This window comes from Balaenoptera borealis (assembly GCF_965194805.1).
Source record: "Balaenoptera borealis genome assembly, chromosome: 3".
Taxonomy (NCBI): Eukaryota; Metazoa; Chordata; class Mammalia; order Artiodactyla; family Balaenopteridae; genus Balaenoptera; species Balaenoptera borealis.
The window spans coordinates 40,988,378-41,013,897 of NC_138866.1; the positions used below are offsets into that span (position 1 = coordinate 40,988,378).

The following is a 25,520-nucleotide window of genomic DNA, read 5'->3' on the forward strand; positions in this document are numbered from 1 at the left end:
CCTTCAGGTATTGTCTGGCCAACGCAAGCAAAGGGAGTATTTCCCGAACAACAGATTTCAAGAGTCACCACAAATACAAACATATGCATGGTAAATATTGATACTACACAACATCTTACTTTTCTCAAAATCACGTTTTGGGCAGTTTTAGGAAATGCTTGTGAAGTAAGGGGTGAACTCTCCACCCCCTATAAACTTAAATAATCAAAATAGGTGTCACAGAATCCAGAAAATAAAGCTGAAATGTCAGTAGAAGTCCATGGGCTCTCCTTCAAGATGTATTTATTTTACAAAGGCTTCTATACAACAAGAACAAGCAAAATTAATATAATAAACATAATGGTAGAATAGGAGAAAATATTTTCAATCATTTTGCCAGGTTTATGTTTATTACCTAAAAATACAAGTGCTTATAAATCTAAAAGAACTAAATTGATAATGAATAAATAGACACAATAGTTATCATCTGTTGAATGTTTGCTATATCCCAGATATTGGGTTTAGCATTTTAAGAACATTATTTCATTTGATTCTTAAGCAACACTGCAGAGATGAATATTGTTATTATGCCTGTTCGGCATATGAGGTACATTAAGCTTAGAGAAGGTAAATAATTGTTCAAAATGACATAAAAGAAAAAAAAAACCCCAGTAAATCAGTTTTTGAAAACTGTTTAACATCATAGTAAAGAGAGGAGAATTAAGCACTGGTTTTTATCTATTCAACTAGCAAAATTAGAGAAGACACTGAAATGTGCTGCTGACAAAGCTGTGGGTAGTTAGGTACACACTCCAGCATCAGCATTGCGGGATCCCAGCCAGCTGGATGTTCCAGGAGGCGTGGAAATGCTTATACTATTAAACCAGTACTCCCACTCTTCAGAAATTTCCTTATAGAAAAATCAAAGGAAGAATAAATGTGTAGATAGGTAGACAGATGTTTTAGTGTATTAACAATTGTCCATTAATAAGGAAGTGGTTAAGGGCGTCATGGCATATTTATTAAGAGGGCAGCATGACTGTCTTTATAAACAAGAAACATGAAGATCATCTTCTTCAGGACATCCCCTTTGTCAGGACTATGGAATGCATGGTTATTTTGACAGACAGTTGGAGGAGAGTATAGGGCACCTTTATGATTTTTTAAGAAACTGATCCGAGTACGTCTTTTTTCCTGCCTTAAAAAAAAAAAAAATGGCACCTCTCCCCACCCTGAAGCATCATCTTGTTTCCGTCATCCTTCATATAGTCTCATGGTATCTTTTATTTTTTCCTCATAGTTCTTATCACCATTTGTAATTACTTTTTCATTTTCCTTGCTACTAGTTTGTTAATGTCTGTTTAACTAGACATTAGCTAGAGGTCCCGTGAGGACAGGGACGATCACTCTTGTAACCCCCAATCTTGGTTGAGTGCTTTTCACACACAGGCACTTAGTAACGATTTCCTGAATAAGTGGGTGCATATATATTAGGACTTGAACTCTATGTTTGACTATTGCCTTCAAAGCAGAAATATTTCTTATGATGCCCCCTCCTGTTTTCTAGTAAGTTCACCACATACTGTTCATCATGCTGAGATCTGCTTTTAAAACATACATAAAATAAGCCTTACTAGTACTGAGTATTTTATAATTTAATCCTTCACAGTATTATTATTGTACCACTTCCCTTCCCCCTCCTCCAGATCTTCTGGATATTGGTCACAACTTGGTTTGAGTATTCCATCTCAAAACTCATTTCTATGTGCAACAAATATTTATTAAGCCCCTACTTTGTCTCAGGCACTATGTGAGATGCTGGAGATACAGAGCTAAATCTGATTTCATTCTGATTTCTTAGATGTACCTTGGGAATTGGAGAAGGCAGACAATGAGCTACATTACCATGTGGTCAGCTCTGTAGCTATAGAGAAGTGGACAGGATGCTATTGGAGATGCGTGAGGATAGACAGCAGCTTCCCAGGGAATGGCTATTTTGTTCTTTACAAAAAGTCTGAATCAGCATTAATTAATCATTTGAGTACCTATAGTATTCGCATGCCTGTTTATGTGTGTGTGTATTTGCACCCCCCTTAGTCTCTCAGATTATACATGTAGCATTAAAGATAATCATAAAAGAAATTGGAAACAAGGATCCTACATCAAGCATCAGGGAGAAATTGTGCTTCTGTGTATTAGCGGAGGTTGGGTAAAATAAGTGAGGTGGGGATTAATCACGGAAGTACATGGAGGTACTTCATATTTCTGTCTAAGGAAGGACAGGTGGCACAAGTGACTGCACAGTGGCAGGGACAAGGGGCCCTGCTAGCAGAAGTAGTACCCTGAGGAGAGGCACGAAGGTGGGAGTTGGTAAACAACACAGAAAATGGAGAGCAGATTACCTGGGCAGCTGGAGAAGGATGCAGATAGACAAAGGGCCTGGGGTCCTCCCAGGCCTGGGAATCAGCATTAAAGAAATCAGGAAGAAAGGGAGACTCTAAGAAGGGAGGTAGGGTACTGAACAGGCTGACCGCAAGATCGGGGCTGGGAAGGGAGGAATGGGAAATCAGTATGAGATGGGAGAAAGGCTGAGCGGTGGAAAGCTTGACGTGGAAGGAGAGCTACCATGGGGCACCTTTGTGTTCCCAGGAGGGCACAGAGATTCTAGGTGTCCGTAGATACCTTCTGCAGAATTGCCGGCTCAGTAGGCATTGGTTGATGGACCAGGAGCTGGTGGAGAGAGTGGGAGTTGAGAGGTGAAGACAGTCTAGATTACCATCTAAGAATCTTGGTCTGAAGAGAATGAAGTAGAGAGACCCTGGCAACTGCAGCGGTATGTAGGGTTCAGGAGGGGAATTTTGAAGTCAGGAGAGAGATTTAAATTTGAGAGGGAGAGGGGATGAGCAATGCAGTGCCGTCTCCAAGGAAGCAGCAGGGAGGGCTCCTGTGGGCTGGAGGGAGATTTGCAGTCTGTATTGGGGGACCCCAAAGACTCTTCTTTAGTTATTCCAGAGCTATCACCCTCAGAAGGTAAAATCCACTAGAGAAAATTCTGTTTAAAATTGTAGAATGGAGCTTTACACAGTGCAGTGTGCAGCAGGGTAAAGAATAAACATTAGGAGGGGCGTCAGTGCCTGTGGCAGTGACCTTAAAGAAGAAAGCTCTCTGAGAAGAAATCATTTTTCAGAGTAAATATGAACTGTCTTGCTCTAAGTGGTTGCATCTCAGGAGTAATTTATTACATGCCCTGTTTGGAGTAAGTGAGTAATGCACAAGACTTCTGAGTCTTGAGCAATATAAAATAGCCCGGACACACTGTTGTGAGAGATATATAATCTTGGCTTTAAATGTTACTATTTCTGCTGTTTTAACAAAGTAGCTGATTCTAACTATTACAGAGCAAAAATTTCAAAAATACTGTATATGAGAAAATCATACAGAAGACAAATCAGGATAATTTGTTCCTTTTCAGGATAAAATTATCCCAGAGAGAACTTGGCTGCCATTCTAAACCATGGACTTTCTATATTTCTTTCTTTGTTTGGGTAGCCTGTCATTAGCCTAAAATCATTGAATTTGCTTTACATGGTAAATGAATGACACCATTCATAGCATAATTTTTAGCATTTCCAATCAGGGTTTTCCCAAAGACTACTTTGAAGTAGCCCCCAGTCTGGCTTGCTAAAGCCATAGATGCACTGATGTACTATTGTTTGCAAAAATGAGTTAATGGGTTAAAAAAAATGAGATGGAGTGGGCCTTGTGAGAAGTTCATTTAGCTAGTCCTTTCCGTAGTCTTTCTCTACATTGGGCTGATGACTCTTTCCAGAGAAGTGCTGACTTTACGTCTTCAGAGCTTGTGCTTTCAGATGTAGAGCAGGTACGGGGCTGTTGCTCAGCGAGGACCCCATGCACACCTGCCCTGGCCCCATTCTAGGACAAGTGGAGCCCCTCACTGCCAATCCAATATGCAGTCAGCTAGAAATCAGGCTTTCGGCTCACTTCTCTACAGTAGCTTTGTTGATACCCAACTTTTAGCCTCTGACTCTGTTGCCTGCCCTGATGTATATATAATACAGGAAAAGCCTTAGTTGACCTCCCTAGATTTTTTTCCCTTGGGTGCCTAGCCCTGGGTTATCTGTTGAGGCCTTCAGCTAATGTGCATGTTCTATCTTTTTCCCTTCACCTTTCCCTCATCTTCCTGCCTGAGATGTGGACATGATGTGTCCACATCCCAGGGTGCAGCATGCCCCCAGGGGCATGAAGGAGCGTTCATATTTTAAACAAGACTTTGTGGAAAGACAGAAGGAGTCTGGGCCTTTCATGAGTCCCAGCCTGGAACTGTTCTACACCTAGGCTTCTTTTACTTAAGGAAATTAAACCCAAAAGTAGGATTTCTGATAACTTGTAGTTAAATGCAGTCTCAACTGCTTAATCTCCCCATCAACTTTAGAAGTGGTTGTCAAACCTTTTTGATCATGATGTCTATCAATAAAAATTTTGAACATGTATTTATATATATTAATTTGTATTTTTCATTATTTATAAACTATCTACATGTACTGATATGTTAGACATAGAGAAAAAGGGATAAGTTAAAGACAAGAAACATATTTTAAAATAATATTGTATTTTATTCTTTTTATTAACAATACAAAAATTTTTTTTAAGTTTTGATACTGAGCAACATGATTGCAATTTAATATGCTTTCGAATTTTTTGAAAATCTGAGCCTAACACCTTTTGATTGAATGATCTCAAGGTCTGTCTTCAAGGTTAGTTTAGCTCTACGCTTGGTTTTATTGTCTGTCAAGTCTGAAAAAGATACCTGACAAAGACACGTATTTCCAAAAGGAATAAGTAAATCATTGGTTGAACTTATTATATCTAGGTACTCAGTTTTCAATCCCATCCCTCAACAATGCAAAGGTTCTTTTTTTTTTTATTGAATTTGGCCAGTAAACCTCCATCTTCCCTGATGACTTTCCCTGCAAACTAACTGGAAGTGATGCTCTTTATACATTTAACAATTGGTTTCAAAACCTACTGACAGAAACTCCTCATGTCGAAGATTTTTAGACGGACTGGAAAATTCAGTTTCCAATTTAATATGTGCAGGTTTGAGAGTTTTTATATATGACACATATCATTTTCAGCAAAAAATTACCCAATAATGGAATCATTTCCAATTATTCATTTTCAGAATGCTCCCTTCAGAGCTGTTCTCTTTTGAAAAGCCATTATTTCCTCCCTTGTGGTTAAAGGGAGAGTTTTTGTGTCTACTTAGTACCGTATTACAGAAAGCATTTGTCATATCAGGAGAGGTCCAAATTTAGCTTACTTGTCTTCTTTTGTGAAATAGAAATGGATAACTCAAAAAGTTCAATAAATCTTTTATTTTCTTTACAATGAGATAACCTGCAAACCTTGATTTGATGTAAAAGATTTTCTTGGTCACTTTCCATCTCATTGCAAATTACTGAAAGATTATGCTGTATTTCATTTTGTTGTTTTTGTAATTTTAAGTAGGCAGTTCTGCTATAAAGCTTATTTGAAAATGTGAGTTTGTTCCAATGCAATTGATATTTTAGGGAATACTTTGAGTATAACACAAATTTTGTGTTTGCTTATGCACGGTTTCATCCACGAGAAACACCTGGGTGAAACACCTATGTGAATCTGGGTGAATGCAGAAAATAGCTGAATCAGGACACATACACATACACACACACACCCTCAAACATTTATTAGCTGCCTCAGTTTACCACGTTGTGTGTTATGAGTCATACTTATTCACATCTGGTGTTATAACTTTCCATCCAGTTTCAGATAACCCTCCTTCACCACTGCACAATAATCCACAAGCTGCAACACAAGCCTTCAGGCCTTTTTCAAGGGACAGGGCCATATCTATTATATATTTATGTATGTCTTAGCCATTTAACACATGTAAAACTGTGCTTCTGGTTTTATTAAAATTTTATGTCTTTTTAAAACAATCTGACACTGACAGTTTTTGAGAGTTGTGCTCATTTTCTTCATAAGCCCTGTGATTTTTATTGCGATTTTGCGTAGTGTGGTGCTGTGATTTTTAAGAATGCATGTCATGTTATAGCAGAACTGACTATACACTGATGACCTCTAGTAGCAGTTTGTGCAATCCTGGCTTTAACTTCTTTGTAGCAATGGTTTGCTTGTGAATGATTCAGCAATGGGTTTCACATTGAGATGCTATCACTGCAACCTTCCTTCCTTTTCTCTTTCCTGACAAAAGAAGTATTTATAGTAATTCCGATTTAATTGGTCTGGGAAGGGACCTGGCCATGGACATTTTTTAAAAACACACCCAGTTAATTCTAATGAGAACTTTGGGTTGAGAATCACTGCTTCATATATCACCAGAAGTAACTCTTTGTGTATGTTTTACTTGAAACAGATACTAGCAAACACCATAAGCTGAGACATGTTGAAACCCCAGTATTTTCATCCAACTGTGTAGCAAACCTCCCATATTATATAATTTGTACTAATACACATCTCTTCAAATATGCAGCAATGTTTAAAAAATTTTGTTTTGGCTGCGCTGTACGGGTTGCAGGATCTTATCTCCCCAACCAAGGATAGAACCTGGGACACCAGCAATGAAAGCCTGGAATCCTAACCACTGGACTGCCAGGGAATTCCCACAGGAATATTTTTAATGCAACTTCCAACGGCATTTTCTGGGTTGAAGCACATATAATATTAAGTAGCACTGAAAAAACTGTAATGTTTACCTCCATGTTTAGGATGCTCAGTTTTTAAATGTCTGGCAAATTGTGGTGACTTGACACCAACATTAGCTAATATCTCAAGAATTAGCAGACACTTATAATGAGGTTCGTCTTTACCAATGGTGGATATAGATCCATATTTCAATTAACAAGGAAATGAATTCTTGTGGCTAGATCTGATTAAATTGTCATTGATTTTAGCTTATAATGTGGCTGATTGAAGAGATGGACTAAATATGTCAGCCCATTTTCAGGTCATTTGTTTGTATTTGCATCATTACTGCTATTGTCAGCCTGTGGTTTCTGGAATCTTTTTAAGCCAACTGTCCGTATTGTAAGAGTTAGCTTAATAAAACAAGGTAGTATAATCTGTGCATATTCTTAACTGAGTGCTCATAGATTGTAATGTTACAACATGCTGAAAGCCCCCCAGTGATTGAGGAGCTTAGCACTGTTCCCTGGGGAATGCCCGTATTCTGTGTGACGCAGGATCATTAAAATACAGATCAAGTGGGGGAGGCAGTGTCAATCCATATATTAGATGTTAATCAAGTTAAATTATGATTTTTTCCTGTCACAGAAGACCTTTAACGGTCTCCTATTTATGGTTCTTTTGTTCATTTGTCCTGTTAGAGTTGAATAGACCGTAATAACTTATCTGACATAACAAGGAATGCCACAGGTACAACAGATTAACCTGGCGGGTGGCCCAGGAATAAGGGTGTCACAAGAGAATCACTTAACAGAAGGGCCACAGACCTGGAGACCAGTCTCAGCCACCTGTCACTCCCCACACCCAGGATCCACTCACAGTGCCAGGCTAAGCGCCGGCTCCTATTGGAAAGGAAGACGCAGCCCCCTCCCCCGGCATCTGTGGCTAGACCCTAACACTGAGCAGAGGTGCTCCAGGAAGATGGTCCATTCTACACTCATCCCCTGAGTGCTGTCAGACCTGCAGGATTCCTCCAGAGACCCTTTAAGCAGTAAATTTCCCTCGAGCAATTCTAAACGGATTCCATTCCCACATTTGTGGTCAACTGATTGTGTGGGCAACAGGCAGGTCCCTGAAGAGAGGCTGGTCCCCCACCTGCAATCCCCCAAATTCTCTTCCTACCGGCCTGCCCCTCTGCCCAGGTCCCTCACCAGGGCTGACTAAGAGGTGGGCACTTTGGGAAGACTTGGACCAGCCCTTGGCACAGAATCCTGCCTGGCCCCCACCCAGGGTATTCCAGGTGAAAATGTGAGACTCAGGGCACAGCACGCCACGTGACGTGGGAGAAATGGTGCCAAGTGCTATTCTGTGTTCAGTCCAAGTGTGCCCTTGGGAACCTGACCTCAGTTTCTCCTTGTGTAAGGTGGAGATAGTGCCAGGCTCTGCCCACCTCAAGGGATTATTGCAAGGGTCATGGGAGAGGTGGGTATGAAGGGGGGCTCACAAATTCAGGGTGCGGTCATGGCCTGCAATAAAGCCTACATATTTGTTTGTATATTCCAATATATTTTTCTAGTGCCACAATGGATTGCCTTGTGTGCCTCTCTTTGGAGACCACTGAGTACAACCAAAATTTAGGCTCCTGTGGAGAGATCCAAGGGTCTCTATCTTTTGGCCTGTACCAACCATTCCAGCTATAGTCTGGGTCAATCCCAGGTTCACAGTTGATGCTTCAGCATCAGTGAATCATTTACTTCTCTGCACACACCATGTTTTGCTGCCACAGAAACCTTTCCTGACTGTCCCTTCCTGCTGATTTTGCAGTGTACCCATAGCCATATGTCTAACACTCCACGTACACGTTATTTGAGAATATTTTTGTTGTTTTTACTTCCCCCAGTGACCTAGAGCTCCTTGATAATGAGGAATTGAATGCCAAGAACTGTGAGGAGTTGGAGGTTCTATCCTGCTTGCAAGCTAACAAGCTAGCCTGCCATAGTTTCGTGGAAGCTGACAGAGGACTGGGGACTCCTGGGTCAGAGACAGAGGACATATTTACTCACAGCACAGCAGGCAGCATGTGCTTCATGTTTGCGTCAGTTCCCTGTCCCCAAATCCCAGACCCCATGGGGGCGGTGCAGAGCAGCCCGGGTGGATGCTGCACACAGGATGGGCTTGTGTCACAGCCCAGGAACTCTGAGCTTAGGAAATCCTCCAGTCTTCTAAGGGACCGCCAGCAAACCTGTCCCACTTTTGCCCCCCACGGGAGACTTCATGTTCTGGATGGGAAACAAATCTGCCCCTGCTTGGGAGGGAGACTCTTCCTATCTTCCAAGGCTGTTTGCTACACAAACATTCTTGAAAGGGTAGTCAACAAGCCGTCAATACCTCATCATAAGACATGCGGAATTACGAAGAGACCCATGGAGATTTATATCCCAATATTAATCTTCTTTTCTCTGGCAGCTAGCACAGGGTTGGGAACGTAGTGGGTACTCAGTAAATATTTGTTGAAGAATGAGTGAAAGCAGCTGGAAATTTTTTTAAAAATCTTTGGGAGGAAGTGAAAAAGTCCCTATTTGAGAAGGTTTCCTTTTAAAATCCTTGGACAGAGGCCAATTTCTTTTAGTTTTTTTTAAAAAATTAATTAATTTATTTATTTTTGGCTGCGTTGGGTCTTCGTTTCTGCACGCAGGCTTTCTTTCGTTGCGGCGAGCGGGGGCTACTCTTCGTTGCAGTGCGCGGGCTTCTCATTGCAGTGTCTTCTCTTGTTGCGGAGCACGGGCTCTAGGCGCGCGGGCTTCAGTAGTTGTGGCACATGGGCTCAGTAGTTGTGGCTCGTGAGCTCTAGAGCACAGGCTCAGTAGTTGTGGCGCACGGGCTTAGTTGCTCCGTGGTATGTGGGATCTTCCCGGACCAGGGCTTGAACCTGTGTCCCCTGTATTGGCAGGCGGACTCCCAACCACTGCGCCACCAGGCAAGCCCCTAGTATTTTTTTTTTTAAAACCATGAAAATCAACCTGAAACTCTCTTACTACTTTATCAGGAACAGCTGGGGCCTCTGCTGTGCACTCTTCACTGAGTCAGTCCTCAGCCTTAGTTTTAGCTGCTCTGTAGGGTGGGCCCAAAGTAGGGAGACCTTCATAGGAAAACCTCTGGCCAAACTGCCAGGCAGCCTGTGAAACTCTGTTCTTTCCTGTCCATTGGATAAGTTAAAGCTAAGTACCAAATACTGATGCTCATGATAAGGAAAGACAATTAGCAGATTTACTAATTAGGCTCCTGTTTACCCTTATATCCCACTAAGCCATTAATTTGTATAATTATGGCCTTTTGCTTTGGCTCAGTGATATCGGAATAAGAAAAGTATTTGCCAAACCTTATTCCCTGCTGTAAAATGTTGGGACATTCCAACATGCTTATAGATATGAAAACACACTTTTAGTCATTGTTAGTAAGAACAATTAATAATGTGCCTTAGGGTATATTGAAGGAGCAGGGTTCATAGGCTTCGAACAAAACCTTTATTCCCTCCTTACCCCTTTCCAACCTGCTTTGTGGGACTGGTTCTTCCTTGCTTTTTTGGATGCACGCTAGAGTGATTCCATAACTTTTCTGGTCACTCTGGGAAAACAAAAGGTCCTCAGCAACCTCAAGGGGCAAACACATAGTCACATATTGCAATCAAAACGTCACGTCCTTGTAAACTTCATCCCAGTTTCTTTTAAAGTTAAAGCTTTTCCCTATCACAAATCAGAGCTATTCCGTGTGGGAGGCTGCAGTGGAAAAGAGGGGACCAGTCAGTTTTTCTGTTAATTCGGCCAGGTCCTAGCACAGCTTGTGACTTTCCAGGGTAAAAGTGGGGCTGGAGAGAGGATGGGTCAGGAAAGATTTCACTTGAATGACAATGATGTAAAAGCCTGTTGACTTCCTCTGAGTGTGGCAAGTGTTTAAAGCTTTTATGGAGTATTGTGGGTTCTTTGTAGATCACCCCCATCCCTAAAGATCTCTCATCTGCAGTTGCTTTGGATCTCTAGTGGATTTTCACATCCTGAGGATCAACTCAGGCCTCATTTTCCCAAAGTCTCCTAGTAGTTCTAGGCTGACCTCTGGGGCTGGATCCAAGACAACCTCATGTCACCTTTCCTTTGGCCATGGAAGGAGAATGCATCTACTTCCCAAACTTAGGGCTGCACTCTGCAGCCACGTACCTCCTCACTGGCCACCAGCCCACAGTGCTTCGGGCACTAGAACATGTACCAAGCTTGGACACGTTCTCCAGAAAGACCCTCTCATTTGACTTGAAATCACACCTCATTGAAATATTCCTTTCAGTTGCTAACTGTCTCAGTCTCTCCAACGTTAACACTTTTATCATGTTGAATGAGTTACGGGCAAAGAGTTACAAAGCTGGTTTTCCCATTTCCTTTGGAATATGGGAGTACTCGCTACCTATTTCGTTCTCAGCCTTTTGGAGCCTCAGCCAAATCTGAGATAAAGAATCCCATTTAAAAAATTTAGCTTTGAAAGGTAAAATATAAAAATATACTGCAATTTATGTTAGTTCAATTTTAATCTACTGGATTATAGTCAGACTTTTCAAAAATAAAAATGGTATCTCCGCAGATCAACTCTGAGGAAAAAGATGTATGATAATGAGAGAAGAAAGAAATATACTTTTATGGGCTATGATTCATACTTTTATTAAATCAAATGTATATAATTGTTTATCATTCATATCATCCATAGCAGACATCCTCTGATGTCAGTTTTATGAAACCCTCTCATAGGATTGAATTCATCAACAAAATGAAATACATTATGCATTCTTTGTGTTTGTTTTGTGCTCATTCCTTTCAGGGTCTTTGATGTCATTTGGGAAGTACCTGATAAGGTAGAATTCATAATGTCCCCTTTCATTTTAAAATTTTGGGTGTATCATCTTGGGAACCTAACTGATGAAAAACAAAGGCTTTCACGGAAGAAACTTTTTGGACAGTTTTTTAGGTCAAACTTTTGTTTTATCATAATCAGGGTTTATGACACTGTGTAGGCCTTCTAGGAAAAGACTCATTTATGGATGTGATTAATCTGAGCATCAGTGTTTAGTTCTAAGCTGTTTTATGGTCCTAAGGTTTATCCTTTGCTATAAATCAGGGCCTTGTGGTGGGGCAGGTGGGCAGCCATGGTTCAATCCCAGTCAGAATGTCCAGGGAGAGACCTGGCCACACACAGGTAGGTTCTTAGGTGCTCCACGCTGGGGACCTCCCTCTCTTCCCCTACCTTGCTTAAGTCTGTGAGCCTGTGTGCCAGAAACTATTTTGGAATTTGGGGATAGAGCAGTGAAGAAAGAAAAGTCTTTGCTATTATGGAGTTTACGTTCTAGTGGGGATGGGATAGTACAGTAAACAAACAGTGTCAGAGTATGTAAGTATCAGAAAGAAAAATGACCAGAATAAGGAGATAGAGACTAGGACTTGGGGATGCTGTTTCAGATGCGGTGATTAAGGAAGGCATCCCTGTGGAAGGGATCTTTGAATAGATGACACTATACATGAAGAGATATAACATTATTTGAAGATAGATTGTGATATATATCTAAAATACAGATGTATACATATATCTAATATCTATACTTAGATATTAGAGAAAACCCCACTATTTTCAGTTCTTCCCATGCTGTTCCAAGTAACACTCATGAGTAACACATGAAAAAATGTATCCCATAATCGAATATGCTTGGAGTTAGACAGTGCTTAGCAAACTTCTGAGGCCCATTAACGTGCTCTTCCATCTTATGCAGCATTTCCCAGGTGTATTTGAGTATGGAAACATCTCATAACTCACTTGCGTTCTAAAGAAATCGATCTGGGAAATGGTGTCTGGATATAGCACGTCATGGACAACTGAAGTTTTTGAAGCAACTGGTAAAGTTACTAATGTTGAATGAAATCTGCAAAAAAAATGAGCTATTTTTTCTCTTTGGTTCCATTTATTTACTAGTAAAAATAAAGTCGTGAAAAATTAGAGGATTGATTAATTGAAACCTTTTAAAACAGAATTGTGACTTTTTTAGAGGGAGGGGCTAGAACATTCCTAGTCAAAATGTGGACCATGGTCTAGCAGCATCAGCGTCACTCGGGAGCTTGTTTGAAATACACAATTTTGGGCCAAGCCAAAGACCTCCTGAATCCTTATCTGTACGGTGCTAGAAAAAGGCGTGGCACTAGGCTACAGTAGAATGGAATATGACTTTCTGCATGTCATTTTACATCAGGGAATGCGATTTAAATCCATTTGAATTTAAATCTATCTGACTCTGAGCTGTAAGAGCATCTGAGTTTGCATTTGCTTCAATGACTGTTACAAAACTCAATCCAAATTCTCGTTGTTAATACATACTCTTTACATATAATGTTTATATGTAGTTTCAGATGAAATAAGCATTTAGAGCTCAGTGATACATTTAGAATTTATACATTTAGCATTTAAGTTTTCCTTTAGTTACCATTTCCAGTATCCAAGCAGCCACAGCAAAGAAAGAGGCTTCTAGATTTGTCCAAAAGTTTCATCACTGGGAAGCTTCACAGGTTTTGCCCTCCCAGCATCTGACCGTAAGTAACCTAAACCAAAATCTCACTTGCTAAAATGGCAACTAATTTCAGTTGTATTAACAAATCTTTTTTCTTTATCCAGAATGATTTCGCCATCTTGCTAAGATAGATCACTTTTACAAAGAGGAAAAATGGAGTTGGGAATTTACAGGTGACATTTAATTCTCTCAGCTTTCACTCTGAAAAAAAAGAATCTACACAGCAATCCACCATCCCCTTGGTGAAACTGATAAAGATAATATGTCATTTGCTCTGGGATAAACACCCAGGCCAAACAGAAAATAGCTGTCTATCTAAGTGAAATCACGAGGACAGGATGCCTCCTGTTCTCATTTGGCTAAAAACAGCTGGAGAGAGGACACCTGTAATCAGAGTCCCCTGGAGCTGTGATTCTGGCAGCTCGCCTGCTGCCCATTGAAGGGAGAGGGGGAGTCATTTCCGTACGAGTCCCTGTGCTGTGTATGACTTGCCTCTACCCTCAAGGACTGTACCATGGAATGAATCCCTTTACAAGCTCATAGTTCAATACAGATGGGAAGTTTCCAGACCTTTCCTTTCATCCTCCAGGAAGGGAATGTGTATCTCAGGGAATGAATGGCCTATTTCCCTCAAAGGCCAGGTCTCCACAGTCAAAGCAAAGAATTAGGGCAACTATCCAGATAATTCAGGCCACCCAAATCTACTCTGGCCTGAATCATTCAAGTTAAAAAGCAACCTTCTTTGCAGGATCTGGTCCCCCACATAATTCAGAGGGGTCGAGAGCCCATAGCGTTTTCTGCCCTGGGAAATCGGCGTCATTTACTGGCCCACACAAGCGAGAAGTAAGAGTATTAATGTGACCCACTTATTTCTGTCTCCTGGTTCTTTCTGCCTGGATACATTATACTTTGCTTTCCATTCTAAACAGCACTTTCCTTTCCTGAGCTGCACTACCTGTGACCTGAGAGAGAAACAATAGTAAATAGCACAAGAGGTAGTAAGCAGGTGGGTGGTTCTGAATCTCGACCTGGAGATTCAGAAATCTGAGACCCCAGTACTCTATGCTTTGTTGTCGGTATGGGATAGAGACTCCATTTTTACACTGAGGGTTTTGTGTATTTATTTATGTATGATGACTTATTTATTTAAACGTTATTTTAGGATAGTTTTGGGTTCACAGAAAACTTGTCTTACAGGCTTCAAATTCCTCTCACTGTGGGATGCTGTTACCTTGTGCTTACTTGTGGTCATATAGTGCCAAATGGTTTTCCTCCATTTTGCTGCTTCACGCTCAGCCTGCAGCAGGCCCCGCCCATCTACTCCATGGAGGGGGTCTCTCCGTCTCTCTCCTTGCTTTTGCTTCTCCCCCCCCACCAATAGACTTCATTTGCGTATTACTTGGAGCAAAGCTTTTGGTGGTGGAGGTAGGAATTCTCCTGGTGCAGCTCTAGTTTTAAGCAGGTCCTCTGTGCTTAGAGATAAAGTAAGGCTTCCTCAGTGTTCTTGTCTCTGTCCCCCTTAGGCCATCAAACTCTGCCTCATGTCTCTGGCAGTTCCTGGGAAGTACAGGATCCTCTCCCTCAGCCACCCCCAACCCCTGCCCATGACAGAAGACCTCTGCTGTGTCTTGGTGCAGGATCCTGGTCCCCAAAGGTTTTCCTGCCCTTCTCCCAGCAGCAGAGGGCTCTTATTTCTACCTTTCTCCCAATGGCAATAGAGTTTTGCTTGAATCCTGGCAGTGGGAAGGTTTCCTATCCTCTTCCCCAGTGGTGTAAGGCATTTGCTTTGTAGGAGAGAAGATTCTCTTGAAGTGGTTGGTATTTCATGTCTGCCCCACCCTGGCAGCCAGTCACCACCTGCAAATCTGTGCCATCAAGTGGGGCTTTCATGGTCTGCCCTTTTCAGGTCTTTCTTATGAGCACTCAGTGGGGACCCATGGAGAAGAATGTCAACTCCCTACGTGTCTGGGACTCCTAGTTACTGTAAACTTACGCACTAGCCTATATTCAGCCTCCACAAATTTGCTAAAACTCTAGCTTATTTATTCTTTTATAGCGTCCATCTCTTCTTCCCATGCTCTATCAAAGGTAAAAGAGTTTGTGTGTCCTATATTTCCTTGGGGAGGACTTGTCCCTGTTGAAATTCAGCTCAGTTCATTGACTTACAACCTATGTTCTTTGATGGCCTTGAGAAAATTGATGATTTTGTAGATTATCCAAATTTTTCTCAGTGTTAGAATGGGAGTGATGTTCTCTTGAAGTTTTCTTCTTAAGAAGAAGCAGAATTTTCTTCTTCGTGGTTATTATCATGAGTGAAATTTGATGAGTGTGGCTCACCAACTTATTCTCATTCCATAGGCATTTTGTTTTTGTTCAGACTGAGTGTCCTCCTTGGCCTCGTCTATGAGTGCCACTGGGAGAGAATTTTTAATTCTTCTGTATCATCTCAGATCACGAGGTAATACCTCAAGTTGTATAAAGCAGATTATATGTTTAGAACAATAGTACATTTGTTTATGCAGTCAAGTCATAATTCACTTGACCTCATTGGAAAGAATTATTACATTTTTAGAAAATTCAGACACACCAATTGCCTTAAAAGTCTGGGAATTGTTTTTCAAGTGACCTCGCAAATCACTGGCTGTCATTGGGGAGCTAAGAATCCTTTGCTGTTATCATTTTGCATCACTTTTTAAGTCCTCAGTATTTGAAATGCTTTTTCTGTAAGTTTATTAATTTCACCACCGTTGAAGACAGAATAATGCCCCCTTCCTTCAAAGATGTCCATGTAAATATGTTAAATTTTTAACAAAAATCTAGTTCATATTTACAGGTTTACTGAAACCTGTAAATATGTTACCTTATGTAGCAAAAGGGACTTTCAGGTGTGATTAAGTTTAGGGCATTAAAATGGAGAGATTATCTAGGTGGGCCCAGTGTAATCACAAAGGTCCTGATAAGAGAGAGGCAAGAGGATCAGAGTCAGGGAAGGAGATGTGATGATGGAAGCAGGGTCATAATGAGAGAGAGAGAGATTGGAAGATGCCACACTACCAACTATGAAGATGCAGTATGCGGCCATGAGCTAAGGAAAATAGGCAGCCACCTCCTGAAGGCAGAAAGGGCAAGGAGGCTGATTCTCTCCTAGGGCCTCCAGAAAGAACCTTTCCTGCCAATATCTTGATTTTGGGACTCTGACCTTCAACATTATAAGGTAATACATTCATGTTGTTTAAGCCACTAAGTGGTAATTTGTTATACCAGTAATAGGAAACTAATAATAAATTTTGAAAAGCTAACATCCAATTTGCCTTCATTGCATAAGAAAAGGAATTACCCAGCGGATGTGACCATTTTAAAGAACATTCAGTCAAGTGAGCATTTAGTTAGTAATCTTGAAATGGGTCCTTTATAATATCATATGAACTGTAATGAATTTTGTCCTATGATAAATTAATGATAAATGATCCATTTTAACAGAAGGAGAAGAGTCATTTTAAGAGTCATGCCTTTTAGTGGCCTCTCTTCCTGGGAAAGTGGATACTAAACGCTTTATTCCAGAGATTTACTGTGATGCCCTGTTTTATCATGGATAATAATAGATGACACCCTATCTTTATAACAGGGAATATATCTTGTTTTTTTCTGGCTTAATATTTAATACATTGTCTCTTCACTTTGGATGTGATGGCCATGATGGGTTAATGCCCCCTCAGAGCTGGGCCATTACCATTTGTAGTAGCAACAATAACAACAGCAGCAGCAACAACAATAATAATAAGTGTCCATTTATTATGAGCCATGTACTATGTTAGGCACTTACACTTATCTCATAAAATCTATATAACTTTAGAAGTAAGTTTTCTTATCCATATTTTACAGGTAACTGAAGCTCAGGAACCTGATGTAACTTGTCCAAGGTCATACAACTAATCAGTGGAAGAACTAGATTTGAATTAAGAGACGTGTGCTTCTAAGTCTCATGATCCTCATCGCTATAAAACACTGCTCCTCAATCGTGCTAACAGGGATGGCACTAGGCAAAAGTAATGCAAAGGCAGAATTTTACCTTTAATATGACTCCAGTGCCTCCGCTCCCATATAAGGAAGAGGCAGACCTAATGTCTTAAAGCAAAGAAATGGCTCTAATAATGGGCGGATAGTTGGCAGCATTCAGGCGTGTTGGTGCATCTCTATTTTCATGCCACGCAGGTAGTCACCATTTTGGCTATGCTGAGGAGCATCCCTGGGTTACTCTTCTTACTAAGTAGTAGGTTCTGGTTACTCGTTGCACAATGGACTTTTGAATAGCTGAAAAGAAAGGTCTCTCTACAGCTTCACAGGAGGGAAGACTGCTGGGCTGGATGTTGCACAAACTTTTCTGAATCAGAATCCACAGGTTCCCACTTTAATGTTTTCCAGTGTTGATATTTAAATGGCACAGCAGTTTGTGTTACCAGTACAAATAGTCCATTTCAATTAGGGAACCCAAGGTGGTTGTTAGGCAAGGGGATTTTCCCCATAGTAGTATATTACTGTCATATATTCTCTGTGCTTGTAGAAGTTGCTCAGAAAATGGTGCAGAGTAGTGGTGATGAAGATTTATTTCACGTTTAGCAATAGTTTGTTACATGGAGGAATTTCAAATTTCAAAGAGTTTGTTACATAAGAATTTCAGATTGTTTCATGCACAGTAAATCTTCCAAATAATCCTCTGTGGAAGCCAAAAGCTTGTGTTATTTCAAACAATCATGGGGGGAAATGTTCAGAGAATTCAGGTGACTCCCTTGTAATGTGAAGGAGTTACTCATGGATGACAATAATTTGCACTCAGTTCATTTACAACCTTAACACATCTGATCCTTTACTCATTCACTCAACAAATTTGTGTTGAATTTTTATCTTGGACAAGCCACTATTCTAGGCACAGAAGATATGAAGATGGACAGGATAAAATCACTGCCCCCCAGGAGCCCATATTTTAGTTAGTGAAAGAGGTCAGTAAATTAACAGTGAGAAATAATGTGATGGATACAACCAGAGAGGATGATTTCTTTGGAGGGAATTAGAAGGAGTAACTAATACTGTTTGAAGAGGTTGGGGAAAACTTTCTTTATAAGGGAGGTGAAGCCTGAGCTGAATCTTGAAGAATGAGCAGTTAAACAGTGAGACCAGGCTGAGGTGGGAGTTTAAGTAAAGGCACAGAGACGTGAAACAGCATAGAATGTTCCTGCAGCTACAAGAACTGCTGTAAGGTTAGGGTGTATTGTGTTACAGGGATGCGCCAAGTAAACAAAAGACAGGACATTATTAAAGCCCCGTGTATCTTACCAAGAAGGAGGGGTATTTTCCTGTAAGCACCGGGAACACTGAAGGTTTTAAAGAACAAAAAATGATATGATCAGTGCTTTATTGATCCACAGCATTGCCTATATTACCAGACTGAACACATCACAGGGGCGTGGATGTCTTGTCTCATTCTTCTTTATCTGCCCCAGTCCCTCACATAGTATTTGGGACATAGTTGGCAATTAATACATGATTTTTGGATTGATGTAGCTTACTTTAACAATTACATTTATTATAAAGCCCCTTTCTGGTCTTTTCTGCTTCCCAAGTACATATTACATTCCTGAGTAGAGCTCATACTGGGCCATTGGGATGGCCAAAACAAACACATCTTCTGTGACATTAATCAGCAACAATTACATGTATATACAACTAAATCGTTCAGTCCAGTGCTGCATATATACCAAGTATCAGTGTCATGGTTTGGCCCTTTATCTTTCAGGGAACACCCTAATGAGTTGTTTGTTTTAAAACTCTACAAGTGAATGCAGCTTCCTAGGCACTGGGAAGTTATTCACAGTAAACTATGTAGATGAACACTAACAGATAATACAAGCAGATGGATTTTATGTACTGGAACAAGTTCCGAATTCTGGCTAAGGTTACCATTGTCCATAAGACTTAACATGAATCTAGTTATTTCTAAATGGTTCAAAAAACAAACCATTCTCTAATTAACTGGCCTTAGAGAGTAAACCCCACATTTGTTATGCTACTACTTAAAAAAAAAAACACTTAAATGTCATCAAGCGGAAACAATTTAGTCTAATTCCAGTTTGTTCTATCAAAAATTAAAATTAGTCACAGAATATTGAAATTAGCCAGAGTTTGAACTTTAGTTGCTATGCACACAAACATACACACAATATGGAATTATTTTCTTGTAGAACTCAGCAGATGGAATTGAGACTGCTAGATTGGGGTAGATATTAAATAGGTTTAAAAGAACAAAATGGAAATGATTTTGTAGATCGTAGAAGACAGATTATTGTACCCATAAGGGACAAACTGTGGTAAAGGTCAGGGTGCAGAACTGCTGGTTTTCTTCCAGTATTCATCCTTTTCTTCCCCCATAGTGGAAGACATGTTAGCTGGACATATGGCTGTCCAGACAAAGACTACGTATCTCAATCTTTGTTATAGCTCAATGTGGCTATATGACCATCTTCTGGTCAGTAGAATATGACTGCGAGTAGTATTTGGTACTGTTACCGACCCTCCCCGAGTCAGTTCCCAGCAAGAGTCCTTCTGCCCATGTCACTCGCAACAATAAAAAAAGACCCAGGTGGGTTCGGAAGCAAAGGAAAGCTTCATTCTTTGATCAGAGAATGGAGAGGTAGAAGCTTCTGCTTCCAGAGTCCACGCTGTCCCAACAGGTCATGGGCGGGGCTGCAGGAGGGGAGGGGGCGGGGTTCTTACTGGGCTGGTGCAGCTGTGCAGCTCAGGCTCCAGATCCAGGTGCCGGGCGCAGCGTCTCTGCACACGGCCCGCCACCGCCGCCATCTTGAATTGAGTGTCCCGCGCCGCGCTTCTGCACGGAGCCCTGAAGCAGAGGTGCCGTCGCACCAGACACTCTGGTCTGAAGTGCCGAGAGCAGGGCCTCTTCCCATGGCCTCCTGTGCGCCAGGGAAACTAGATGAAGCACAAAGGAAAAGTAAATTAAAAAGGTCAGTCTTTATTTTATTACCCAGATTCTATTTTTATTTCCCAGGACTTGTTAATGGACTTTGCCGGTGACACTACCTCTGAATTGTGCCCTTAAAAAAAAAAAAAGGATGCCCTTTCCTTCCTCTTTTTTCCCCTTCTTCATCTTTCATCCAGGAACATAGGCTTGGTAGTGAGTCACCTTCACCACACAGATGACACCACATTCAAGGTATGACAGTGCAACAAGGTCAGAAGAACCTGGGTCCCAACACCATGGAGCTGCCATATTGGTCCTGGACTAAGTCATTTTTATTTTGAATCTTTGTTGTAACAACGAAAACTTTACTCTAATACAGTTGGGAAGCAGGGGAAATATGCATCAGCCAAGCACCTTTGTGTTGCAAATAACAAACTCGATTGAGACCGTCATAACAATAAAGAAGTCCATTGGCTGGTGAAACTGGAAACTTGAGGTAGACAGGCTTCAGGGGTGGTTTAATACAGTGGCTTACACCACCTTCAGGGCTGTGATGCTTTTTGTCCATAATTCTTTCCATCTGTCTTCCTCTGTAAGTCAACAAGATATTGCTAGCAGCTCCTGGGACTACATGCATTCGATGTTAACATCCAGGGGATGGGGGTGGGGTGCAGTGGGATGGGGAGAGCCCTTGTGCCTACACCATTGAACAAAGAAATTGAGTTTCGTTTTGACTGGAACAATTTTAGGTCACATGTCTACGCTTGAATAAGTCACTATGGCCAAGATAATGCTATATTCTTACTGACTTATCTTTGGGTTATCAATAACTGAGGTAAAGAGGATATACCATCCTGGATAGCTGCAGTCAGTGAGCATCCGTGGGACTGGAGGAAGGGTCAGTCTGACTCAAGATTCTGGTTGCTAGTCAGTGCCGCTCTGGGGAGGCACCTAGACAGCACCCACTGCTAAAGGTGGACACACCTAAGGAAAGAGTGCGAGGCTTATGTGGCTTGGAGTGGAGTACACACGCTGTGGTGTAGGGCACTGTGTATAGAGTTGGTTGGGGCTGCTACAGAAAGTGTTTGCAAGTTATGATCAGGATTTTGTATATACAATAACTTGGGCATTTGGGCTGAGTCTAAAGCAGGACTCAAAGAAGGTGATTTCTGACAGTAGCACAACAGCAAGTATAAATCAGTATAATGGCCCTTAAGAAAGTCTAAGGGAATGTATGTCTGGGTAGATTTTTGATCTTGTTACTCTACGTGTGTGTCTGTATAATCCTGAGAAGGTAATGATATTTTTTTGAATTCCCTGCTAAAAGGTCCTGGGCAAAGGGAATGAAACATATGTGATTGAAAACATACCCGATTACTTACGTATAGTAATCAGTTTCTTACTAGATTTTTAAGGTTAGGAATTGTTGTCTTTGTTGTTATTGCTCTTGATTTGATTTTGCCTAAATTATCCAGACAGCTGACATAATCATCTGCTTTGCCTTGGCTGAACAGACCTGGAATGGAGCCCGGTGCTTCTGTACTTAAGAAAAAAAGTGTTGCATTTATAGTTTAACTCCACCTTTGATTCTAAGGGCAGCTGAAAGTAAAGGTGGAGACATAGTTTACATGTCCTGAACCATCAGACTGTGCCCAGCATAGAGCTCTGCTGTCACTTGGCAGGATGAATAAAACTGAGAAATCAAGTTTCTGTAGGAAAAAAAAATCTTAGTTCTGTTTAGAACAAAGTAAAATACTACATATTTGTTTTAAAAATGTGTGTTCTATGTTAATTAGTACTTAATAGCTCTGCTAATGCTAAGTTTGTTTCTCAGTAGAATTACTATGATGTGTGTTCTTCAGATTTTGCCAGTTTCAGTAATTTCTCCCTAGCATTGTCATGGTCTGACCTTGGGGCCAGAGTGGATCAATTGCTTAAAACAGTATTTTTAGAACCTTTTAAAAAATATCAGGCTAAAAGTGTCACATGATTTCAGGGAGGTTTTCATTGCCTTATTACTTTGTTGTTGGCACATGAAGTAATATAGTTCATTTCAATCTAGCATGACACAGAATGAAAAAGAAACTTTATTGTTCATCCTGGAGGCCACAAAAGAATATCTTTTTTTTTTTTTTTTTTTTAAATAAATTTATTTATTTATTTATTTATTTTTGGTTGTGTTGGGTCTTCGTTTCTGTGCGAGGGCTTTCTCTAGTTGCGGCGAGCGGGGGCCACTCTTCATCGCAGTGCGCGGGCCTCTCACCATCGCGGCCTCTCCTGTTGCGGAGCACAGGCTCCAGACACGCAGGCTCAGTAGTTGTGGCTCACGGGCCCAGTTGCTCCGCGGCATGTGGGATCTTCCCAGACCAGGGCTTGAACCCATGTCCCCTGCATTGGCAGGCGGATTCTCAACCACTGCACCACCAGGGAAGCCCAAGAATATCTTTTTAACAGTTCTCTTTACTCATAGAAATACATTTACTGGAACTCTCAGGAAACCAAAGTATTATTGACCATTTCTTGCTTCCTGTTAGTACTTTCTGAAGGATTCTGCATTTAAATTCTATTTTTGAGGTCATAATATTCACCCTTAAGTGTGATTGTGTTAGAAATATGTTGAGAACACATTGGTATTTTTGATGAAATGGGAATGACAGTGAATACAGAGAAAGCATGAAATGGGGGATTTTGATTCCTGTTTTCAGAATTGAGCCATAAAGAGTGTTGTTGATCCTGGTTTAAATTTCTTGGTGATACTAAGGCAGTTGTTATCTTGTCTTCTTTTGTAAATCCCTGAAGCTTACCCAGTTAAATATGTCCAGTTCTCTGTTTGGCTTTCATGTTTACTTACACTTGCACACACATCCATGCATGTTTTCTCAATAGATCTGTTACCTCAGAGCCTTTTTTTCCCCTCAGGTTGAATTGATAGCCTTTTATGTTTTCACTGTTGAAGAGTAAAACTTACTTACAGTTACTTTGGGGAGGAAAGTCCCTGATATATATAGCCTTAACTCTACTTCCAGGGGAAGATGGTGGAGTGAAGCCAATCACAGAATCTCCCTCTCCCAAAAGCCAACAGCAGGCGCAAAGATTGAATACATTAAAAACCAGCAAAAAGTATGCTGGCTGCCATCAAATAAAGGCAGAGGTACAGCTTCCTGCAGTGTTAACAGCTGGGGAAAGAAAGAAGCACAAGACTCCAGGAAACTTCATGGCTCCTAATTTCATTCCTTTACTTCCTATTCCCTTTGAGGGAATAGAATGTGAATGGACAAAGTCCTAAGAAGTCTCTTCAATACTCCTAAGTTTAGTTAGAAGCCCTTGAGAGAATTTGAAAATCCCTTTGTATGCCCTCAGTGTCTCACCAAAGAGAGAAAAAACATCAAGACTAACCTTTATGAAAATGACCAGGTGGAAGGAAAGCTGAGAGAGAATGGAGAGTGACTGTAATTACCCTGAGCAAATTATCTACAGCCTTGATAGTGATTTAGCCAACTGGAGGATGAAGGGTAAAGTAAATGGGATAAGCAGGAGCCCAGAGGGTCCAATTGTTAGACCACAGGAGATGTTAATGTGGCCAAAATGCTTTTCTTTGGCCTCTGTTGGCTGGGAAGAGAGTGGGATCCACTGTTGGGAAGAGGAGAGTGACACAGAGAAAGTAGACACTGGGCCTGTCTAAATGAAGCTTCCGTGGCTCTGCCTTTTTGGGAAACTGGGAAAATGAGTGTAATGTCTCTTGATACAGGGTGAATTAGAAAGTGTGTGCCCAGATGCCAGCTCTTTATTTATCCAGAGCAGAAATATGAAAGCAGCAGGCAGGTCGACTAGCCCTAGCTTCTCACGGTCCCAGCTGAACTCACCCCCGGATAGAACCTGAACTTCCTAACTCTCAGACTGAAAATAAAAGGAGAAGATGAAGAGGGGTCCGATAATATGGAGGAGAGCTAAGAAGCAATTATATTGTCTTGACGGAGGACTGTTCAGGTTCAACATGAGCAAGGTGAAAGCAAACACAGGGAAACTAGGCAAGAGTAAAGGAGCAAAAAGGAAAACAAAGGAGAGGAGGATAGAATACCAATAAGAGGGAAAGAATTTGTTGGGAAAGAAAACTAGCTATGAAATGGAAACATATGATCTAAATGTTGCTTTTCTGTATAAAGAACTTTAGAGAGCATGAATTCAATGAAAAGGGAAACAAAGACAAGATGATACAGCTACAGAATGAGATAAAAAGGGAAATGCCAGAGTCAAGGAAATTGAGGGCGGAAACAATGTTGTTACCCCAGGGACAAATAACTTGGAAATAGGAGGAAGAGGATAGTAATGGATAAAACCTGCAATGACATAGAAGAAAGGCTTGAGATAATCAGTAGGTGTAAAAGGGAAAGGTAGAGATTTAAACATTAGACAATAATAGTTATGGAATTCAAAGATGATATAGCAAAAGGAAAATTGGTATATCTGAGTTAGAAATAGAACAAATGGGACAGAAAAAATACTAAAAGAAATTACCATCCCCCCCACTGCCCCAATTCTGAAATAACTGATTCTCTAGATCAAAAGAACGTACTATGTTCCAGGAAAAATTGTTACAGAAGCCTCAATGCCAAGACACACATTCTCTGATTAAACTTTGAAGCTAGAGAATGAATTCTGCAAGCATCTTCCTCACACATAAAAACAAATCACCTACAAGTAGGAAAAATCAGACTCATCTCAGAATTCTCCAAGGTAACAATCAAAGCCGAAGGACAGTGGAGCAAAGTGTGCAGAGTTCTGAAGAAAGAGTGATTTGAGAATTTAATATAATTATTAGTTTAAAATTTAATTATAAACAAGCAAAAAGGAACTCAATCCCCTATTGCTACCACTCAGAAATAACTACTATTAATGTTTTTTCACATTCTTATTACTTTTTCCTAAGTGTGTGTGTATATATGTATGTGTGTGTGTGTATCAGACATAATGAATGACTACATTGTTACCATTTAAAAAGTTACACGATTACAGATAAGTTAAATGTTCCAAGACACACATCTAGACTCTTTAGTATGTGTATCATTCCAATCTTCATTTTTACACTTTTATGTATGTACCTATAAAAACCATACAACATTTTTGTGTATTTTCTTTAATGTATACAAATAGTATCACTCTGTATGCATCATTTTTCAACTTGCTTTATTTTTTAACAAAAAATTTTAGATCCATCCTCATTAACACTATTAATGTTCCTTATTCCTTTTAACTTATATATTTTATTATATT

General features: G+C 40.6%; 1 protein-coding gene and 1 pseudogene across 3 annotated transcripts in view; one reads left to right on the forward strand and one right to left on the reverse strand.

Moving 5' to 3' along the window:
- The window catches only part of LOC309626197 (non-histone chromosomal protein HMG-17 pseudogene), a 28,328-nt pseudogene extending 23,881 nt beyond the window's left edge, over positions 1 to 4,447 (reverse strand). The window contains exon 1 of the transcript XR_014249422.1: positions 50 to 4,447. The product of XR_014249422.1 is annotated as a non-histone chromosomal protein HMG-17 pseudogene (transcript). The remainder of the gene's footprint in view (positions 1 to 49) is intronic.
- Positions 1 to 25,520, forward strand: part of RTN1 (reticulon 1) — a 278,485-nt gene that overhangs the window by 76,053 nt on the left and 176,912 nt on the right. The window lies entirely within an intron of this gene.